Raw genomic sequence first — 4,352 nt, 5'->3', positions numbered from 1 at the left:
CGGATCCTCTCAGGGGCCTCTCTCCACGTCGACTCGGTGCGAGAAGCTGGTCTGAGATCGCTCCTCTCCCCCTCCGCTCCCTCCCTCCCTCCGAACCACGCCGCGCTCCCGGGGACCGAGCCCCCCGCACCGCCGGCGAGGTGCCGAGCCCCAGCTCCCGCTCCACCGCGCCGGCATCCCCGATCTCTCCATCTCCTTTTTCTTCATTTCTCTCCTTCCTCCCTTTCTCTTCCCCCTGACTCTTTTTCTCTCTCTTTCTTTCCTTCCCCCCGTTTTGACTCTCGTTTGAAAATCCTCCCGCGGATGAAGCGAGCGCAGTGCAAAGTTTTGCAAAAGGTGTAAAGAGATTTGCAGCACCACGGTAAGATGCTTGGATGGGAAAATACAAGTCTCCGAATCCTTAAGCAAACCCCCTTTTCATCAATAAAGCACACTGAGAGGGGGGGAAAGCCCAAACCGACTTTAAACGGTACATTAGTGACAATATGCGAAGGACCATGTGACCAGATCATTCCTAAAGCTAAATCAACACCTTGTCAACACAATGCAGCGACAAGAGTGAAAAACAAATGTCATTTTCACAGTCTGAAACCCATAAACCCCCATCGGATGCACTGGCAACAACGCTAGATGCACACATACTGTTTAAAATGAGAGGGAATAAGAGATAAAGGGGAAAGTACATACGAGGAAAAAACCTGTCAGCCATGTCAATTGCAGAGTAAATTATTTTCTGTCAACCAGATCCTGAAAAATGTAATATAACAACGTGGTTCCAATGCAAGCCATTAATTTCCCCAGGTCAGTGCTCCCAGAAAGCAGCTCCCGTCCTTGGTCTCCGCTCCTCCCGAGGCAGAGCTTGCGAGCCACCTCTCATCGCAGCACCGTATGCTCAAGATGCAAGGTTCCCCCCAGCCACTGGCAAACTTCGATGTTAGGCAGGGAAAAAAAAAAAAAAAGGGCAACACACCAAGCTTTCTAAAAGCTTTGAACGTCGGCCAAACTGCCCAGGACAGGGGTACAATATTCTTCAGAAGTGTGCACAGCGCCAACGAGCGACCCCGGCCAGAAAACTTCTCTGGCTGCTGCAGGAGAACCCTCGAGTGAGCAGCAGATAAAACTCCCATCAAACTCCCATCAAACCAATGCCGGCCAGCACACAGAAAACCAAAATGCCAAAAGCACCAAGCCAGACCAGGTCCCCAAAGCTGTTCCCAGCTCCGTGAGGGAAAGCAAGACCACCGCTGCATTGTACTGCGGTTTAAATGTCGCTTCCAGGGTCCCTGACCCTCTGCTTCTTACTTTTAAACTGATACCGAGGTTTTGCTTTTCCCAGAAAAGGCGGAGACGGGGCTTCTGCACTCTCCTCTGAAGAGCCCTGAAGCCGGCGGCTCTGAGGTCCCTTTAGGTACTTACACATGGACAGACTGCTTTCACGGTTCTGTGTCTTATTTGTTCAAGTCACTACCTTATAATTCATAAATATCTGAACCAAAAAAACCAGCAGTGACCGAGGTCATGCAAGTCGGCTGACCAAGAATTCCTTCCCAGCCCTGATAGACTGGGACAAACCTTTCAAGACATTAACGCGTTTATTTCACGCAGGCATAGCCCCTTCCTAAATGGAGGGGGATTAAATTCAACCGTGAAACCTGTTTTGTCGAAGCAACCCCTAAACGCGGATTATTTATTGCCCAAAGTTAGCACATTTCTAACATGCTATAAGCTATCTTGAAAATCAGTGATTTTCTCTAGCGAATTGAACAAGGCGCCTAATTTCTCCTCAAAAGCCACCCGCACAGGCACAGGCACACGCGTGTCTGTGCCTGCGGGGTTGTAACATGAACACAGCACATTTTACTACAGCAGCCTGAGCTTAATATTTTGGTACGATGGAAATCCTTTCAGATTTTTTTTCTGCTCCTGCTGATCACACGGCGAATGCCACTACTTCACACAAATACAAACAGCCTCTTACCCAGGACAATATATATTTACACACTGACACATGGAACAACTAAACGTAAAATATACGTAGATAATACTCGCTAGAAGTAAACACTGCCAGCCAACCGATTATTTAGAGGCCTTAAACATGTTATGTCAAAATGAAGAAAAACAGAAGTGCATTCTCCTGCTAAGAATCAGCTACATTATTACAAATCTATAAAGGCAATAAGCTATCAAACCTTGCTCGACAGGTCTCTAACAGAAAATACATACATAAAAAATAGAAGCATGGCTCGCATAGGTTTGTGTACTTTGCACCCATCTCCTCTCGGAAAACTCTCTCATCAGGAATAAAGCAGCCGTCATTCCACATCTTCACTCATTATCAGCCAGAGCCACTTGTACTATCGAGCCTGTTATTACTCTTTCACTTAAGAATGGACGCAAACGTTTTAAAGGAGAGGACGGTGCTTCTTTCAGAGAAGGCACACGAAGCTCAAATATCTCTGCCCAACTTGCTGCACCGAGGAAAGACCTGAATATTGGCAACAGAGTGCAAAAGGACCCCAGTCTTCAAAATCAGCTCCCTGTGACTAGGCGTAAGACATAATAGGTCTACTTAAAAAAATACATTAAAATGCTAATTTTGTACTATCTAAGCGACCAGGTAGGTCAGGACTTCGTGTCTCTGGCAAACTGCAACACAAGTCTGTCTCAGTTTCCAGGATGGGCTGCTCAGAGTCACTCAAAGTAGTTTTACTGGACTGTATTTCCAGAATGTCCCTGGTGTTAGGGACAGTCCCATAAAAGAAGCTACTCCGACCACTACAGACTACGCAAAAAAAATCCTTCTAGCGCCAAGCTTGCAAATGGGCACACACGCCCAGGTTTTCTTCGACTTTTCTGGAGAATGGAGGAGTGAATCAAACTTTCTAGAGGCTGAAAAGTTACTATCTCACTTGTATAGAAATGCGATTTTTTTCTGCTTATTTTTACCTCATTATTTGCAAATGTTTACAGTAAACACAGAGAAACATCCCGCGTTATATATCGCCAAGGCCATTCAATTATAAAACCAGAACACTAGCAACTTTCAAGGGCTGCCCATAAGCAGTACGAGGAGCCCACTCGCGACATCTCTAAGATCTGACAAAGGATTTCATGTAAATTTACCCTTCCCGGGCTCAGGAGAAAAAAAATACCAACCAGAGAAAAGAAATTCACACACACCACCCCCCCCTCCGCGTCCCGCAGACACATCACCTTTGCTCCAAAGGCTCCAGCAAACCGCACGCCCCAGCTCCCCAAGATCGCAGCCAAACTGCTATCCTCACCCCCCAAAAAAGTTATTTCTCGGCGTTGGCCATCCCTTGCCTCTCCCAGTAGGCACAAACCCCTAAAGTTTAGCATTTAGAGCAGAAATGTAAGAGGAGACATTGGAAACAACTGGGAACCGCCATCTTACAACCCATCCAATTTCACACAAGTACTTGTCCAACTTAAGTTAATAACATTTTCTGCTGGGTGCCCCGGCTCCTAACAACCCCCCCAGGAGGATCGCTACCCCCCGCTGGCTCCGTCTCTATAAAATGGGTGCGTTATCTGACATTTTAACCTCCCCCAGACACATTTCTTTCGGGGAGGACTGAAATCACTTGACCCAGGCAGCTCCAGATTTCACGAACGTCCCTGTTTAATCAAAATCTGCCTTTAAACAAAGGGCGCTCGGGCCGGGCTGGCAGCAGGGTCGGGAAATATAAATATTCTCCTCGGGGGCCATGTGCACAGAAAGGTTTTAGGGGGCGTCTGGAGAAAGAAAGGAACTAAAATTTGCAAATGTGGGTGCGTAACGCGAGCGAGTGCACAGGCTGCTGCTGCTGCTGCTGCGTGTCTGTATGTGTGTGTGTGGCTGGAGCAGCCTGTCAGCGCTTTTCCCATACGGAGAGCTCGGGGGACACCTAGGCGCCCCTTTGCAGCCCCCAAACCGGCCGAAAACCGCCGCCGAGCCCCCTTCGCCCCCCGCCCTTGCTAAGGCGACACCTCGCTTCATACGTACCCGGAAAACGGAGCCGGTGGGTGATGATCGGAGCGGCCAAAAAAGACAATGAAAGTTAAAAGTCGTTCAGCAGAAAATGAATGTGAGCCAAGCGGCCATCTTGAAATGAACTGCAGACGCTGTCAATTGCAATAAGCTTATTGCCGCCGCCGCCGCTGCGCTCCGCTCATTTTAGTTACAGAACGCCCGGGTCTCCGCCGCTCCTCGCGGGCCCTTCTCGCTCGCTCCCTCGCTCTCTCGCTCCCTCCGAGTTGGCCGCCCGGGCGGCTCAGGCGCTGGGAGCGCACAGTCTCCCCGGTCCGGATGGGTCCTCTCTCCACCAGCCCATTGTCTCTCCCTCTGCCCC

General features: G+C 49.1%; 1 protein-coding gene across 1 annotated transcript in view; it reads right to left on the bottom strand.

Moving 5' to 3' along the window:
* Nucleotides 1-4,346, bottom strand: part of LOC103763371 (polycomb complex protein BMI-1) — a 10,021-nt gene extending 5,675 nt beyond the window's left edge. Inside the window, exon 1 of the mRNA XM_029961841.1 lies at nt 4,007-4,346. The gene's annotated coding sequence lies outside the window, so the exon portion shown is untranslated. The remainder of the gene's footprint in view (nt 1-4,006) is intronic.
* Nucleotides 4,347-4,352: the final 6 nt, after the last annotated feature.

The sequence above is a fragment of the Manacus vitellinus genome, unplaced genomic scaffold (assembly GCF_001715985.3).
Source record: "Manacus vitellinus isolate BGI_N305 unplaced genomic scaffold, ASM171598v3 scaffold_3_pilon, whole genome shotgun sequence".
Lineage (NCBI taxonomy): Eukaryota > Metazoa > Chordata > Aves > Passeriformes > Pipridae > Manacus > Manacus vitellinus.
This window is presented reverse-complemented; position numbering and strand designations above follow the sequence as displayed.